The sequence below is a fragment of the Ursus americanus genome, unplaced genomic scaffold (assembly GCF_024610735.1).
Source record: "Ursus americanus isolate L20-20 unplaced genomic scaffold, mUrsAme1.1.p SCAF_65, whole genome shotgun sequence".
Lineage (NCBI taxonomy): Eukaryota > Metazoa > Chordata > Mammalia > Carnivora > Ursidae > Ursus > Ursus americanus.
Window position 1 is genome coordinate 742,648 of NW_028273647.1, and position 18,046 is coordinate 760,693.

An 18,046-nucleotide genomic window follows, 5' to 3' on the forward strand; every position below is an offset into this window, starting at 1 on the left:
GGATGCTCCGTTTCTGCCTGGCTCCTTCCTTGGAGTGAGGTAAAATCCTCCTCCTCCTCTGGGCCTCACGTGTGCCCTTCGGCAGGTCCCTGGACAGCGGCTTCCTCCAGCAGGAGCGCCTTCCCCTGAGGGGGACTGAAGCTTGAGAGCCAATCAGGTGCTGGCTCCCCAAGTGACATCCCATTCTCTTCCCTCCCCAGGCCTGTCAAGCCCTGAGGAACTACTCGTCCTTACATGCCATCCTCTCGGCTCTGCAGAGTGTCTCCATTCACCGCCTCGAGAACACGTGGGGGAAGGTTTCCAGGTGAGTAGGCCTCTCTCCATGGAGGGACCAGGATGGATGAGGGAGCTCCCAGAGGCTTGTCCTCTTCCCCCTCAGGCAGCTTGGACCTTCTGGGAGGCGGCAAACCCCGACCACAAGACCTGGGCTGGTGGGTGCGTCTCTCAGCCTTCCTGGTGAAGAGGCCACCATGCCTCCCGCTTTAGAAATCAGTTTTGCCAAATGTCCCACACGGGGCTGAGCTGCATTAAATCTCTTCACGTGTTTCCTTGACAGCCACTAAGCTCTCTGCCCATTTGAACCCCAAATTGACCCAAACAGTGTTTCTCAATGAATATGGGAAGGGAGGCCCAGGACGAGCCACATGAGAGCTCCCTCCCATGTCCTACAAAGACCTTAGTGCTCAGAGGATCCCAGAAGAAACCCTCAACCAGGCAGGTTGACACTTTGGGGTTCTCAAAGAAAAGGCACTCGCACTCAACCCTGCCACATTATTCGTCCATTGATCCTGCCTCCCTTGCCTCTGTTCAAGAAGCCATTGAGGATCTTTCAAAAGCTGTGCAGCAAGGACACCGCACAGGGCAGGAACCTGCTCATCAAGGTAGCCTGGAAGGTGGAGGTCTGGAAAGAGAGGAGGGGTGGGAGGGAACAGGGTCCTGCGAGGATGAAGTCGGGAATGGTCTGAAGCATTCCTTGGGGAGGGGAAGCCTTTGGCATGAATGTGGTGACAGCCTAGGTGAGGATGCTGTTGGCGGTGAGGGGGCAAGCAGGTGGTGTCCAAGCAGACTCCCTAGCCTTGACACCGTCTCTCTTAGTGTCGACAGCTGCTCCACATGGTCACCTGGGGTGGGCCAGGAGGCTGGAGCTTTTTCAGGGGAGGGTCCTTGTGGGCAACAGAGAACAGTGACTCATCCCACTCTCCCCCTTAGGACACAGGGTGTCGTGCCCTTCCTTGGCACTTTCCTCACCAAGTTGCTGATGTTGGATACCGCAGTGGAGGTCTATCTGGAGGTGGGTGAGCCTGAAGATTGTGGGGGATGGACCAGAATCTGGACCTTTGGGAATAGAGCACCCCTGTAATGAGCCCTGAGCTCTCAGGACTCGGCAAACCTACCCTGATGACAGCCTCAGAGCTGCGCCTGTGAGGCCGGGGTCTCTTGCCCATCTCAGCGATGAGTGAGGCGAGACTGCAGTAAGGACATGGCTCCCGGTGCCGAAGACTGGTGAAGCAGCAGAGCTTCCTGAAGGCAAAGCTGCATGAGGTCTGTCTGAGTGGACCTCAGCCTCCCCCGGTGAGTTTGCTCGTGGGGGGAGAATGAAGTCAGGACCCTCCACGTCAGCAAGCACCTCCGTAGCCGCAGCAGCCCCTTCCTGCCTGAGGCTTCGGCCTCCCTTACTGTCTTCTGAGAGGGTGGTGCTGCAGGGTCCCGACCTGTAGCCAGTCCATCTGCCCCATGTCCTCCTTTCTCTGGACCCCAGAGCCTGGCCTAGATCCCAGGCCCGCTATCTGTGTATGCACAGCCCCTCACGGGTCCTGGCCATGGTGCAGCATGAGAAGGGATGGGAATCAAGTGCTCCTAAGAACCAGGGGCCTCATTCTGATGGACTTTGTCTGCATTCCAGGGGAATGAGATCAACCACCAGAAAAGAAATAAGGTGAGCATATGTGGCGCTTCCCGCAGGGAAGGGTAGGGAGTGGGCCTCAGAGATGTCCCTGGGAAGAACATTGCTTGGCTCCATGCCCTCCACCTCACATTTCCTGGGATCCCTTGAGAAGAAAGCAGTGCAAGTCCCATCCCGTTAGGAGATGGGGACAGAGCATGGCATCCAGGAGGACTTCCCGGAGGAGGGGCTACTGATACTCACCTCTGAGAACAGGTGGAGACCGGATGAATCTGCAGGGAGGAGGATGGCCATGTGTGCCAGGACGGGGGACGGGTCCCCGGTCCCGCTGCTCAACCCTCACCAGACCCTGCAGCTCCCTGCCCCCCCAGGCTCCCTATACATCCTGTGCTTCTCTCTCTGCTCAGGAATATCAAGTCATGACGGACATCATGCTGCTCCAGGTGGCTGCCGAGAATTACACCCTAGAGCCCGAGGATCCTTTTTGGGCCTGGTTCCAGGCTATGGAGCCGCTCAGCGAGGCTGAGAGGTGAGGCCCATCAGGAGCTGGGTCGGTGAGGTTCGGGGTGGACTCTTTCTGCTGGCCACTCCTGGGATCCTCCTTCCCTGGGCAGCCTCAGGCCTTGTTGCCGGGGCGCCAGACTCCAGCTGTGGGCAAACACTGGCAGGGACTCTTGAATGGAAGCTCCTGGGCAACTCACAGGTGTCCCTCTGTCCTTAGCTACACCCTGTCCTGCCAGCTGGAGCCCCGGTCCTAGCTGGTCAGCAGCACTCAAGAAGGAGAAGAACTGGCCGCAGTCAACCTCAGGGCTGAGCAAGTGTCCAGTGGCCCTGCAGGGATTCCTCAGCAGCTGCCTATGGGCGGTCCTTGCGCTCTATTTCCTCCACACCCCTTCCCCCCATCTATTTCCTTATGTAGGGGGCACCATTTAGTTGTTTTAAACAGTCCCGTGATAGATTTGCATGTTAGGAGAGTGAAGCCCTTGTTTTGTTTTAGAGCCCAGGTGTGTGGTTTGGGTCTTTTACTTCCTACAGTAATGGAAAACTTGCACAGACTCTCATATTCGTTCCTGACCTAGGAAATCTCCCAGAGTCATCAGCTACTGTATGTGGGAGGAAGGAGAAGTGCCAGCCTTTCTCCCTAGCCACTGGAGGGCACCCCCAAATCCCCCTTACTCAGAGCACGCGTCCATTTCAGTCAGTGAATTTGGGCAAACAGCAGAGACAGCCCCTCAGAACTCCTGAGATTTAGAGGTTGCAGGGACTTTCCCAGGAATAGCAACAACCACTGAAAGTGGGAGTCTTTAAGACTTGTACGCCCCAGAACTCCTTCCTGCCCCAGGACTGGGGTTGCCTTTCTCCGCTCTAAGGCCAGGAAGACTGTGTCCTGCTTCTTCCGTTGAGATGCTTTTTTGGTTTAGTGTTTGGTTTTGTATTGCCCCCGTATTTGGAACTTGTTGTATTGTAGTTCAATCTCTGGAACTGCATCAGCACCTAGTGGGGAAAAACACGGAAGGAGATCAAATCCTGCGTGTGAAGGGGACAAAGCCAGAGGAAGATAATTTGCAGATGGACTCAGGGCAGGCAGGGCTTTCCAGCCTCAGTCTCCCCGTTGGCCGTTTACCAAGTTGGAATCTTTCTGGGATTCTTGTCAGTGATCTCTGGATACCCTTTCCTGCTTGTTTTCTGTGTTGGGAAAAGATGGGAGGGGTACCTTAAAGGGCACACCTGAGCCTGGTTCCATGAGCATCTATGCTGACCTAGGAGCCAGGATTTCCAGCCTTCGTGCATCTCCTTATGCGGTTCTTCTGAAGCAGCAGTTCCCTCCAGGCCCCAGGCTCTGGGTCAGATGCACAATAGCTACTGTTCCTTGGCTGGCATCTGATGGATCAGGGACGGGCTCTTTCTTGCCAGGATAAGGGGCCATATCCTTGACCAGAGAAACCCCACACTCTCCTTGCTGTCCGTCATGACTTTTAGGTCCATGTTTTCTGAAGTCCATCATCTCTATTTCTTTTATAATAATTTTTTTTTATTATGTTAGTCAGCATACAGTACTTCCCTAGTTTTTGATGTAAAGTTCCATGACTCATTACTTGCGTCTAACACCCAGTGCACCATGCAATAGGTGCCCTCCTTAATACCCAACACCAGCCTATCCCAATCCCCCACTCCCCTCCTCTCTGAAGCCCTCAGTTTGTTTCCCAGTGTCCATAGTCTCTTGTGGTTCATTCCCCCTTCTGTTTACCTCCCCCTTTCTTCTTCCCTTTCTTCTCCTACTGATCTTCCTACTTCGTATGTTCCATAAATGAGTGAAACCATATGATAATTTTCCTTCTCTGTTTGACTTGACTTAGCATTATCTCCTCCAGTCCCGTCTATGTTGCAGCAAATGTTGAGAAATCGTTCTTTTTGATGGCTGAGTAATATTCCATTGTCACTAATATTCAACAGTTTACACACTCAGTCTCAGTTTGCACACTTACACTGACTTGTCCGAAATTAGGTACTCAGCCTGAGCCCCCAGACCTACTGGGTCCCCTGCACATTGAAAGTGAGCAGATGAGAAGCATCTCGCATGCAACTGGTTGCCAAAACAAAGCAGGGGTACGAATACTTCTATCAGACAAAACAGAATATAAAAAATAAAAGAGTAGTGGGTCACAAAGAAGGACACTGTGTCCCAATCATGGAGACAATGCAACAAGAAGATAGAACAATTTTAAATTTTTAGACACCCAGCATAGGAGGACCCAAATACATAAAACAGTTAATAACAAAAAGCAGGCAACTAATTGACTGTAATACAATACAGTAGGGGATCTAACACCCCCCTTCTATTAATGGACACATGATCCAAACTGAAAATCAACAAGGAAACAGTGGCTTTGGGTGATGCACTGGTTTTAACAGACGCATGCAGAACATTCCATCCTCCAACAGCACATACTCATTCCTTTCGATTGCACATGGAACGTCCTCCAGAGCAGATCACATATTAGGCTACCGAACAAGTCTCTACTAATTCAAAAAGATGGAAGTCATGGCATACATCTTTTCTGACCACAATGGTATGGACTAGAAATCAACCACAAGAGAAAAACCTGGAAAGACCATGAACACAAGGAGGTGAAAGAACACGCTCCCGAGAAATGAGTGGGTCAACCAGGAATTCAAAATAGGAAAAAAAATTACATGGAATCCAAGAACAATGACAAGACAAGCGTCCCAAAACTTTGGGATACAACAAAAGTGAATCTTAGAGGACCAGTTACAGCAATACAGGCCAGCTCCAAAAGCAAGAACAATCTCCCATCCCATCACCTGACACAAAGGGATCTAGCATAAGAACAGCAGAGAGCTCTAGAGCAGGGGATCAGCCTTGGCGCGTTGGAGCTCTTGCTGTTGGGCCCATGCATAGCTTCCGTCCTTGCTCAATTTCCCAGCAGGTATGGTGTTCTTTCCTTTCCTGCACAACAACTCCCACCATGTCCACCGGGGAATCAACCCTTTATGGAATTCTAGAATGCTAGAAACTGCCAAAAAGGCCCAGGAAACAACCATGCCTTCCCCATTTGGTATATCAAGGTGCCGATTAGCTTTCTCTTTGGGGAACATTCAACAGTGGTTTTTTGAGACATCGTCTTAGGCCCGGATCCCCTGGGGATCTCGTGAAAATACAGATTCTGATTCAGTAACACTGGGAGCGACCTGAGACTCTGCATTTCCAACACGCCCTCTGCGGATGCTGAGGCCACTTGTCCACGGACCACCCTGACAAACAGCGCCAGCAGGCCATTTGACCAAAATTATCTGTTTCACCACTGAAAACAGAATTTTCAGCAACAGTTTGGCCGCAACGAGGAGGTCTTTTTATTGCCGGGAAGATAAACAGCCAGGGCAGGGCTTTGTCCACACCTGCAGGCCTCTCCTCTTCTTCTCTTCCAGGGCATATGGAGGCAGGATGGAAGGAGGTCAATAGTTTAGGAGCTTCTTTAGGTCAGTGGGTTTTCTTTCCTGTGCCCTCCTGTATCTCTGCAATGTGTGCAGAGCACAAAGTCCTTCCAAGAGGGATGGCCGAGGCTGAAAGGAGGTAAGGTGGGAGCCTGAGCTCCTGAGTCAGCCCTGGCACGTGGGCAGAGGCAGGCGCTAGGGGCCACTCTGTGTGTGGTGCACGGGCTCCCTCGCAAGTCCCCATGAACGGGCCAGAGGAGCTTCAGAGAGGACGGGCAGAAGACCCAATATTGCTCCAGGCGACAGAGGAGGGAAAAGACTGAGGTTGGTTCATGGCTGAATGGGCTTGGATGTGGCTGCAGGATGGAAAGTGGCTGCAGATATACTACAGCCCCGTTCAGGGTAGTCTTGATAGAATGCAGCGACGGGAAATTCTTTCGAGCATTTCAAAATTCTTTCAATTCTTTCAGGTGGTATGGAAAGAAAAGCAGCCTGAGGAAAGAATATACATTGGCTCGTGGCAGTGGTAGATGATTTGGCTCGTTGGTCAGGGACTGGGAGGAAGAAGATTTATGACAATTAGTCGTGGGGAACAGACATGTAGGTGGACCCATGGGAGTGGGCACCAGGTATGATGATCTGTGCATCACACATTGACATCCGCCCAAGTGCATTCAACCTGGAAAAGGCACTAAGCAGCCGAGTACATCCTGGCCACTTGATATCCATTCTAGCCTCTCACATTGCCCATCCCAGTGCTAGCATAACGGGCTCAGGAATGGACATGGTGACAAGGATGGAAGGCAGGGCCCCAAGACCTTCCCATTTCTTCTTTCAGCAACTATGCTCTGAGCACTCAGCCTGTGCCAGGTGAGTTGGTGGGCCCCAGTGCAGTCTGCAAATGGCCAAGTTGTTTCTGCTGTTCTGATGGAGAACACCTTGAAAGCAAGACGTGTGAAAGAACAGAGCAGATATTATACTCCAGTTACCAGCACAGTGTAGTAGGGAGGGCTAGGGAGTCACAGGAGAGGAGGGTCTGGAAGGCCTCCACATGGTGACATCTGCTGGTAGCAGATTGACAAGAGGGAGCAAGAGCTGCACACCTCTGGGAACAGTGTGTCAGGGAGAGGGCACCACTGGGGCCAAATCTCTCAGACAGAAACTAGTTTGACCAGAGAAGATTCGGAAAGTGGCCAGAGTGGCTGGTGGAGGCTGGGAGGTGAGAACAAGAGATGGCAGTGGATGGGAGGGCCAGGTTACCTGAGTTAGCTATCTGTTTGTCTCTGAGAACACTACTAGAAAGCTTAGCACTTCTGAAGCGTGATATTTCCTAGCTCCCAATTCGGGGGGGCCTGGAATCTCCACACAGTTGAGACTGGGTGTTTCTGCCCCCAGGTCTCTGTGTGATGCAGTCTGCGCCTCACCCGAGGCCCAACTGTGGTAAGATTTGCTCCCAAGTCACTGATGTGACTAATGTCAGGATTTAGCTCAGACTCAACAAAGTGGGTTTAAGCGAAATCCTGAATTTGAGTTCTTTTCTGCCTATTAGCCTGGGCACTCCCTAGGTTCCTTCCTCTGTGGGCCTCTATGTAGGGCAGTTCTAAACACCAGTGCTTGCTTCCCCAGTGCAGGGATACAGGAAAGAAAGGAAGGGAACAGAAGAGAGTAACAGGAAAGTGACAATGTTTTGTCATATTCTCTTGGTCAGAAACCTATTAGCAACCAGGCAGTGGATAGACAGGGAGGTATATAGCACGGGTGGGGATCCCTGGGAGCCACTGTGGAGTCAACGTGGTGGTATAGTCAGCACATTTCATCCAGACCATGAAATGGAGGTAAGCTTTAAAGTCGATGTGTGTTATGTTAACATGGGTTTGACTCCTGTGTGGCACTTAAGAGACAAAAAGAAAGAACAAAGAGAAAACAAACAAAAAACCAGTCTCAAATGTAGAGCACAGACTGGGGATGGCCAGGTGGGGGGATGGGTGAAATAGGTCATGGGGATTAAGAGTACACTTATGGTGCTGAGCACTGTGTAATGTACAGAACTATTGAGTCCCTGCTGTTCACCTGAAAGGAATATAACACTGTCTGTCAATTATAGTGTAGTTTCAAAACTTAAGAAAAATCGGTCCTATGAGATCTAAGCTTAGAATACGCAGAGTTTCCTCATGAGGTCTCATCGGGCTGAACGTCAATCCACACGAAAGGAAAATGAATATGTCCAAAGACAAAAGTACAGTCTGTTTATATGGAAAGGCCAGGGCCCACCTCTGTGTTCACATAAAAGGTAACGTCCTATGCTACTGGCAGTTGGAGCAGAGTTTCACTCGAGTCCTATTGGAGCGATGCTCCTCTGGTGTTCTCATTCTACTTGGTTGTGTGTCTTTACGAAGTAATTGAAATAACGATTCCTAACCTTTGTCTCGTGGATGAAGCAATATTCGACTCTTGGTAGCCATCGAAAGTTTGGAGCGGGAACAACTTTCGGAAAATATTTAGCATTCGTATCTCTCATCGTGTTACAGATAAGGAAGCTGAAGCCCAACAAGGGCACCCGGGGAACAATAACACAGAGGAGGTTCTCCTGACACCTGGTTCAGGGTCCTAACTCATTGAGGAAGTGTGAAGAACGCCCAACCCTCCAGGGTCAATGGACATATCATTTGAACGTGTCATTTTTAAAGAAAAGTGAAATGCGGTCAAACATGGAAAGACAGAAAATAACATCCTTTTAAAGAAAATCCACTATGATCCTCTACACTGTTTCTTACGTTCCACATACGAGTGAAAACTGATGATAATCATAGGGGAAAGGAGGGAAAACTGACCGGGAAGCCATCAGAGACGGAGCAAAACCATGAGGGGCTCTTAAGCACAGAGAACAACTGAGGGTGGCTGGAGGGGAGTTGGGTGGGGGGATGGGGCAACTGGGTGAGGAGCATAAAGGAGGGCACGTGATGTGATGAGCACTGAGTGGTATATGCAACTGATGAGTTATTCAACACTACATCTGAAATAAGGATGGACTGTATGTCGGCTAATCGAATTTCAATAAAAAAATAACGGAAATCCAAGGTTCTGTGTTTTCTTGTTTTCAATACGAAAAATACCGGATGATTTCTTTTCTTCCCACAAGCAATGAAGGGAGCTAGCCTATTCAAGGTGAGGCAGTTTTCAGGGCATGCTGCCTTTTTCATTTCAGCCCTAAAGAGACTTTCAAACATGCTTTCAGTTCCAGGCCTCTTGCCCTTCGAGTCCATTCTGAGCACCCTTGACAGGGTGGCAAAAACTTTGTTTCTTCAAGGTGGGTCACCTCAAGCAGGTAACATCTGTACTTGCCACAGAGTTACTACAGGTGTGCACCCTCCATCACTTACAAGTGCCTCTCGACAAGATTTCCTCACAGGCGGCATGAATACTGCTGGCTGATGGTTTTCTCTTTGATGACATTGATCCCATTTTTTCACTTGCACGATGACTGGGAGTCGGCTCTCGGTCTCATTCCTGGTGGTGATACAGCTCTCCAGCTCCCCCTCAAACATGTCCATCTCCTCTCTCCCAGAGAGGAACATGCAGAACTTAGGGACCATGGGGCGCCTGGGTGGCGCAGTCGTTAAACGTCTGCCTTCAGCTCAGGGCGTGATCCCAGCGTTCTGGGATCGAGCCCCACATCAGGCTTCTCTGCTGGGAGCCTGCTTCTTCCTCTCCCACTCCCCCTGCTTGTGTTCCCTCTCTCACTGGCTGTCTCTGTCAAATAAATAAATAAATAAAAATCTTAAAAAAAAAAAAAAAACTTAGGGACCATGAACTGGGAACACAGAGCAAACATATAAAGGTCTTGCCTGACTTCAGCTCAGCATAGGAGGGACATACTGTTCCCCTTTGGTTTGACCCCAGTGTAATTTAGTACTCTAACCTTCTTTGCCATGGACTCCAGACAGTGGCTCACCAAGACGGGAGGGATACGGAGTTCCTTGCAGACACGCCCACACACCATGTTCATCACCGTCTAGCATGTAAGACTATGTCCCTCATCTGATTAAGAAACTCTTCAAACGTTAATGGATCAGAGTGCAATGAAAGTCTAACTTGGAAGAAGGGCTGAGCTCGGGGATCCGTCCAGTCATATGTCTCACTGCTCCCATCATCCACGTAGGTGCTGCACAAAATGGACAAGGTCCCATTTCCAGTACACAGCTCATGCTGGCCCATCATACATATTCCTATCCTCTTGCGATCACATAGCGTCATGACCCCATCATCATGCCAGTGCTTCTCCAGTTCATGCTGCTCTCTTACTCCACTAATGAACCTTTTTCATCTCGGAAGTGCAGCCCAATAATATTCATTTTCATAGCTTCACAAAATAGGATTTGGCCATGCTTTAATGGATATGACCTGCAAGGCACAGGATAGAAAAGAAAAATAAATTCACGTACAGGACATTCAGAATACTTACAATCTTTGTGACGTTAAAGACATTAGCAATGAAGTAAAAACACAATCCACAAGATGGGAGACCATATTTGCAAACTGTCTATCTGGCAGGGGCTCAATATCCAGAATGAATAGAGATCACATGAACTCAACAACAGACAACAAAATGAATGCAATGCGTGAATGTGCAAATTGGGAATAGGCATATCCTCAAAGATGTGCACGTGAAAAGAAATTTGAAAAGATACATCACTAATGTTAAGGGAAATGCAAATTATAAAAAGCAATGAGATACCATTTTACATCCTTTAAGATGACTCTTCCAAAAAAAAAAAAAAAAAGCAATCAGAAGGGAAAAAAAGAGCAAGTGTTGGCCAAGATGTGGAGAAGATGGAAGCCTTATTCAATGTGTGTGGTAGGGATGTTTAACAGCATAGTTGTGAAATCAGTATGGTAGTTTCAAAAAAAATTAAAGTTAGACTTACTATGTGTTCCAGTAACTCCACTTCTGGGGTGTATACCCAAATTAATTGACAGCATGGTCTTGAAGACATATCTGAACACACATTTTCATGGCATCATTATTCATAATAGCTTAACCATGAAAGCAATCCAAGTATCTGTCGAGGGAGGAACAGATGTTGTATGTACACATATTGGAATAGCATTGATTCTTCAAAGTGGAAGAAGACATTGACATATGCCACAACATGGGTGAACCTTGAGGATATTATGCTAAGTAGATGAGTATTCATGAAAATACACACTTTGACTTCACTCTTAGGACCTACCTAGAGTAAATTGCCAAAGACAGTAGAATGGTGTTGCCAAGGGCTGGAAGTAGGCGGTCATCGGAAGTTTCTGATTCATGGTATAGAGTTTGAGTTTTACAAGATACAATGAGATGTGAAGCTGGGTTACAGGGAGGTTGTTCAAACATATTAATGCATGGAATACCCTTAGAATGTACTCCATGAACTTAATGGACTTAACGACATGAAAATAAATGTAAACTGCAAATACGGAGAAACGAACTCGGGACAATTTCGTCTAGCCATTTATATCCTTTCGTTTAAGTCCCATCTCAGACATTTTGCTTCAGCCATTTTCCATGAGGCGACTTTGATCAAACAAAATGTTCTCATTCTGTGCCCACTTGGAAGCTTACAATCAGAATTTTCCAAAACATGAACAGTTTTTTCAAAAGTTACTATCTGAGGTCACTTATTAAGACTTTCTATTCTTTGACAAATTGTTAAATGGAACAAAATTTTAAAATTCTATTTCATCTGCTTTAATTTTAATTCACTGATTTTCAATTTCAGAATCGACTTTCTATGCCAATGGCTTGAAGATTTTAACCCCTAGGATAACCTACTGGCTTTCGGTTCTGCTGTTTTCAGTTTTGTTTACGTGACATTCTTTTTACCACGTCCAATTTCCTGATGCTCTCTATGAATATTAAAATATTTTTTTGCTCCAGTTGTTTTGATACATTTGACATACAGAACTGTGTATGTTTAAGATACCTGGCGTAATGATGTTCCTTTCGTATACTGTGAAACGATCGCCAGAATAAATTTAGTCCGCCGCCATCATCATCTCTAGAGATACAAAAATGAAGTAAAAAGAAAAGAAAGAGAGGTTTTTCTTTGTGATGAGAACTCTCAGAACTTGCTCTTTTCACACCTCTCAAATACACCATAGAGCAGTAATGAACTGTAGTCCTGGGGTGTACTGTAAATCCCTATTCCTTATTGATCTGAAACTGGAATTTGTACCTTTTCACCATTCACTCAGTTCCCGCACCCCCTCCGCCCTCTGCTTCTGGTTACTTCTATCTGATTTCTTGTTCTGAGTTAGTCTTCCTCCTTTTCTCTTCTTTGTCTCAGATTCCACAGAGAAGGGAAAAATAGAGATCCTGCTCCTTTGCTCTGTGACTCTGCAAAGGCACTGCGTTGAGGACCCCCGAGAAAAGGCATGGCTTTTTTTGCTGGTGTGCCTGCGTGGAGCTGTGCCACCAGAGCTGGAGAACTGGGTGCAGGGCGCTTCCTTGTCCATGGTACCTGGTGAGTTCTGCTGGAGGAACTGGAGCAGGAAGAGTCAGGCAGAGGCCATTGTGGTTGTCGCCCCTGCCCAGAAACAGCTTGAAAGTTTTAGTAGCATTCTGCAGTCTAGGTGCTTAAGAGGGGAGGTGGGCTCCAAGATCTTCTCAATTATTCATTGAGTAACTACACACTGAGCACTGCCCTATGCCAGGTATCTTGCTGGGCCCGTGCGCGGAGCTGAAATTACCTAGGGCTCCTTTGCTTTAGGAGCTCCCAGTCTACACATGGACCAAAGCTCCAAAGTGAACGCACGTAAAAGAAAAGAGCAAGCGCTCTGTACTAGGAATGAAGTGTGCTACGGAGGAAGGCTGGGGAGTCACTGCATGGAAAGATATGAAAGGCCTCACTGAGGCTGAGGTTGCTGAGAACAGATTGACCAAAGGGAGCTAGGCCTGCACACGTCAGGGAGCAGCGTTTCAGGAAGAAGTGACTTGTGCTGCAGACACTCAATAACAGAAGCCAGTTTGGCCAGAGGAGTGAAAAAGGCAGCCAGGGTGGCTGCAGGGACACTAGGAGGAGAGCAGAGGGGAGGGAGGAAGGCAGGGACAGATGCTGAGGCCTGGGAGACTGTTACTTATCTAGAGTTGCCCCGGGACTGCATTGCCCTGATACCCTGCATGTGCAGGTGCATCGCTTTAATTTCTAACAGTATTTGTGGGTGAAGAATGCGGGCCCAAATTAGCATGGTTCCCCAGGCTCAAGGTGTGTCAGTGGCTGCGGCTGTGACCAGGGCCATACTGGAAGAGGATTTTGTCATAAGTTGGCTCACGTGACTCGGGATGCCATCTGGACTCAGAACCTGAGTTCCTGTGTGTCTTTTGGCCTTGGCACTGCCTCCGTTCTCTGTCCTGTGAGCCTCTGTAGATGGCAGCTCAAAACATCGGTGCTTGGTTCAGGTTCAGAGAGAGAGAAGAAGAAGGGAAAGGGAAGGAGTGAGTAGTGGAACATGATGGAAAGTAACTAGGGAGTGAGAAACTCTTTGCATGACATGTAGAGAAGCTCTAGGCATGGTACTTCATCACGTTGAATATGTCCTGTGGGTCAAAAGCCAGTCACTGACCACTTAGCGGTTACAGTCTGATGCCTATACCACAGGTCAGGATCCCTAGGAGCCATGGTGAAAGCCGCTCCCCTCATAGACCCAAACGAGGTAACGGGGTCTCGTTCTTCATATAACGGGAAACAATTGCATGGTTTTACTACAGAGGATGACAATGCCTGCATCTTCTTGCTTTTCCAGACCATCATGGTGCCCACCTTAAAATGAGGCCAAGAGGGAAAGTGACAGTTGCAGTATTACAGGGCTGGAACCCAGGCCTCTTCTGAGCAGCACTCCATGCCAAGTCCCACCCCTTCTTGTAATTCTTCCATCTTGAAAATTGTGCCTCAGATACACAGGGGACCACCCCACACATGTAATAAATACTCTTATCCACAGACACCAGAGGATGTGCCAAGGAAGTAGATTCTAGCCTGATCCCCACACTGCAGGCTGGGAAAGTGGGGACTACGTGAGAGACACAATGACATAGGACACACAAGTGCGCAAAGAAACACAGAACGTAAGGTCTGAATTCAGCTCTGCCTCCTGAAGCTTCGGACCCTAGTTCCATTTCCAGAGAGTGGTGGCTATGGCCTTTTTGGCTCATTGTGTCCAGTTAAGGAGATGACATGGGGGAGAAAGCTAAGGAGTCAACTGCCAAGAAGGGGCTCTGGATAGGTCTGACTGAACACATGGTCCCAGGGATTAGAATCTTGAAAGAGTGACCTCACTTCCTCTGTGATAGGCCCCAACTGAACTTAGAACTCTGGTAACCGGGCACCCAGATTCAAAAGACAACCTGCTCTCCAGCTCACTTTGGTGGAGACGTTCGAGAGAACAGGATGTTCTCTTGCTGCCTTCCTCCCTTCAGGGTCTCTGGGCCCAGGCAAGCCCAGAGAGAGAGACTTGCAAATAATTGTAGACGTCGGCTCAGCCCGCTTTTCCGAGCCCTCTGGACATGTGGCAGGAGACACCAACAGGTAACACGAGGCAGCTCAGGGCAGCCCACTGGAGAGCAGGCAACAACTGTGATGCCACCTCAGCAGGCCCACACCTCTTGCCCCTCATTATGTGTGTCCCTGTGTGTGTGTTGGGGTGGGGGGCTGGTTGTCTATGTGTAGAGAAGGGGACAGAGGATGTGGGACACACCCTTCCTGGGCAGAAGGAAGCAGCCAGGTGTTGGAAGCCTGGCCCATCTTTCATGTTCACACCCCAGGTCATAGCAGGCAGGATGAGAAGCTGAGCACTGGGGACCAAGCTCAACTACCTCGATGTTAATCATGAGCTCTAGAGTTTCATCCGGCTACCTCCTTGCTCGATGTCTTTTCAGCTGCCCCTCTTTGCCTCAACTGGAGAACAGGATTTCTAATGCGGGTGGCCCCTTGTGGCAATGTCCTGGGAGGACACTAATGTCTCTTGACCCCATGTCTATGGGGCACTGCATTTTCAGAGCTGCACCCAGGAGGTCATCGAAGAGCTGGTCTGGGACTTCAACTACAACGCCCTAGACAAGTGGCAGGTGCACCAGGCCACCCAGGATCAGTGCCGCTCTGAGGTGAGAATGGGAAGAGGGTTCCACACACCCAGGGCCCCCACACAAATATGGGGACAAACCTGGGGCCCTCCCATGGTGTTTCCACATGAGTGCCCCACAGGCCCAACCACAAAGTCATCCCAGTATCCACACCTCCACCACCAGCTGTGGGAGAAAGTAGGAAGACACTCTTCCCATAGGTGGGAATGGTAGAGAATAGTGTTCGTGTTTTTTGCAGTTTGGGGCGTGGGTTATTCTGTTTCATTCTGTTTTGTGTGACTTTTCCCGCAGCCATGAGTGTCTTTGCATTTTGCTACTGTTTTGAGTATTTTCTTGACTCACCCCAGCCATCCTGTGTAGAACCCAGCTCCACTGTCCTTGGAGAACGTGTCCAAGGCCTTATGAATCCTCACCCCACACAGGGTGATTGAACATAAAAGGAACGGTGGGAAGAAGCCATTCTATATGTTCCTCTGTAACGTATCACCTCTCAGAGCACATCGACTCATTGTATGTCCCCCGGGTCACAAGCTGTGTCCTCATATGTCTTTTTGGACCTCCATATGGGAGGTTGTCTGCCACCGTGAATCAGCCTTTCAAGCAAGGATTGGGTGCAAGGCCTCTGATGCCTCCTGGCCCAGGTAGTGGACTCTGTCTTTTCAGAGTTCAATCCAGGCCATCTTTGAGGAGCTGCTTGCTCCAAAGGCTCAGCTACTCCATCTCCCTTGACAAGCAGCAGGTGCCTCAGCCCACAACAACATCCAATGCTGGTCTGGGGTGAGAACAGGTCCAGATTGATGTCCAATCTCAGGACCCACAGATGATCACGGCAAGGCCAGAACCCACACTAGAAACAACCAGCTCCCCTGGGGCCTGCCGAGGAAGGTGGATTTCCCCTGAACCTTTCTCCCCACCTTAGGAACAGACCAGGCCGCAGCAGCATAGGGAAATGCCATGCATTCCATGCTCTGGACAGTTCTCAGGCCCAACGTCTATGATCTTGAGCAGCGTTGGAGATGCTAAGCCTCTGCTTTCTCCTGTCTGCAGTAGGGATGTTGACTGATGACTCAAAGGCATACAGTTCTTAATAAAGCCTATTCAGAGAGAGAAAGGCTGTGGTGGCTCAGCTAACAAGATGTGTTGAAGTGACCAATGCTTTCTCATTTCACCCCTAAAGGCAATTGTACTTTCAAGCCTAGAGCCTTTTTCTGGGTGGGCCCTCAAGTCCCTTTTCTTGCACAAGTTCCCGAAGGGATGGGACTCTCTGGTCTGAGCCCCAGACCCTGATCATCCTGGTGGTTCGTGGTGTTGAAGCTGACTCCATTGCCCCCCACACCCTCCTTCTCTACCTGGTGGGAAAAGGAATCATCCCTGTCCCTGGATGAGGCCCAGACGATGCTGAGGCTCCGAGAAGGCACAATGGAGCGTTTCGTACAGTCCCTGGTGCCATCCTTCCCAGATGGGAGCATCTCAACCACCTCAACGATCTTCTGCATGTACGAGATGTTCACTTCAGCCACACAGGTCCTGGGCCAGCAGTTCAATAGGTGAGTGCCCACCCCATGCACAGCACAGGGTGAGCCTCCCATCTACTGGGTGTACATCTCGGGAATGGCCCTACCCCTCTCTGACCTTCCCTTTCCTCTTCTGAAAAGTGGGGTGGTTAAGATGATGAACCTCATACAGTTACTGTAGGAAATCATGGGAGGAAACATGGCACGGGCTACTCTGGTGCTTGGCTCTGTAGAAAGGGCTCCTGGACGTGCTGGGCATCTTCTTGCTTAATAGTTCTCTCTCTCCGGTCAAGAAGCTCTCAAGTGCAACCCTCACAGGCCGGTGGCCCTTCTGGGTTGACGAAAGGAAATGCAAAGCAGGCAGTTTCTCTATGTGCAAAGGACTTCTGAGATTCCATCTAGATGGTTCTGGTAGTTGTCCTTTGTGTGAGCAGCTCAGGGGCACACTGGGAGCAGGCAGACCAGCCCACGGGCCACTCAGGATTTGGAAAGTGCGGGCTGGGAAGTAGTCGTTCAAGAATGTATATTAAGCACCTAGGAATATGAATGGAGAGAGGAGATACAGTGTCTGGGTCTCAGTTCTAGTCAGAGGGTCAGATAGGCACTCTGCACACCCTAAGCACGCATCTCCAATGGTTGTTAGATGTGACATCTTCGTAGCCTCCTCTAGCTTTGAAAGGATCCACCGAGAGCTGGATCATAGGACAGATGAAATGATCAAGTAAAACTGGGACAGGGGTTTGGGTCCAGAAGCAGGGCTGGCTGCCTCCACAGAGCAGGGTGGGGGACTACAGGGGTGGTGGCTGGGGAGGGATTTGCCAAACCAGGGATCTCACCGATCTCTTGATTTCCAGTGGGTGGGCTTCATCTGGGGGGCTTCATGTGAAGAAGCAAATGAGTCAAAGAAGGCTGTGGACGGGGTCCCGGGCCCTCTGGTCGGCAGAGCACAGTCTGGGCTCAGTGGGTGCCTGAAACACCCATCCCTTTGACGGTCCCAACTTGCTCTGCCTGCCCCTCCCCGCTGACCACCCCAACAGGGGCCAAGAACCGAGGGTGTGCTGAGCCGACCACTCACAAATCTGCCTCCAACCTGAGCCTTGATACTGGTGTGCATGGAGGATAGAGTAGATCAGGCCCATGGCCAGGTAGAGGAGAGGAGAAGTGGAAAAACCAGACTCATTCAGGTTTTCTGGAGGACCAGGCCTCCCACTACGAGGGCAGCTAGAGAGGGGTTGGAAGGGGGCTGGGGCCATCCTCTGGGACCCATACAGAAAGAACGGTGTTGTGGGAGTAGCATGTGCAATGCAAGGCCAGGCCTCTGACTCTGCTCCACATATGACTCTCCCCAGCACCCTGTCTCCCTTCTTGGGTACCTGGCCTGACCAGAATTTGCAGGCTATCTATCAGTCCCTGGGCCGTGACCGTGTCGAGATCAAGGTGGCCTATGTGCATGGGGCCATGGTTCTGAAGTGGCATGCCTGGGACCTGACAAACCATGTCCCCCTTCTCCTGATGCAGCGGGAACTTCTGGCGCTCACTGAGGCAGAGGTG

At 49.7% G+C, this 18,046-nt stretch overlaps 2 long non-coding RNA genes across 2 annotated transcripts; one reads left to right on the forward strand and one right to left on the reverse strand.

The window, feature by feature from the left end:
- The first annotated feature begins 916 nt into the window (after window positions 1-916).
- On the forward strand, window positions 917-16,522 carry LOC148106768 (uncharacterized). The gene is made up of 5 exons (XR_015723538.1): window positions 917-1,936; window positions 2,311-2,432; window positions 12,190-12,366; window positions 14,898-15,002; window positions 16,344-16,522. It is a non-coding gene; the product is annotated as an uncharacterized LOC148106768 (long non-coding RNA).
- Window positions 8,937-12,217, reverse strand: LOC148106769 (uncharacterized). Its single transcript, XR_015723542.1, has 2 exons — window positions 10,783-12,217; window positions 8,937-10,258 (listed from the first exon to the last, which is right to left on the reverse strand). It is a non-coding gene; the product is annotated as an uncharacterized LOC148106769 (long non-coding RNA).
- Window positions 16,523-18,046: the final 1,524 nt, after the last annotated feature.